We start from the raw sequence: 334 nt of genomic DNA on the forward strand, positions 1-334 counted from the left end.
TGAACTGAAACTGTATTTCTAATGAGCTCCCAGGTGATGTCAATACTGCTGGATCCTTGGATCACATGGAGTAACAAGGTTCTAGAAGAGTTCTCCTCAGTTCAGGTACTTTCTCCACAAGATGCACATGAGCAAGACACTCCCACTTAGTGAAGTCTCCCATTCCATGAAGTGACTCTAAAGTGTCGCTTGAAAACCCTACATAGAAATTCTAATTTGTATTCTTCTCTCATTAAAAATTACTTTCATGCATCAATAGAAACCATTAACTTCTCAAAAGTCTGTGATACAGCAAGGATAAAAAATTTAATATTTCCTAATTTAGCTATGGTGC

The sequence above is a fragment of the Balaenoptera borealis genome, assembly GCF_965194805.1.
Source record: "Balaenoptera borealis genome assembly, chromosome: 1".
Classification (NCBI taxonomy): Eukaryota; Metazoa; Chordata; class Mammalia; order Artiodactyla; family Balaenopteridae; genus Balaenoptera; species Balaenoptera borealis.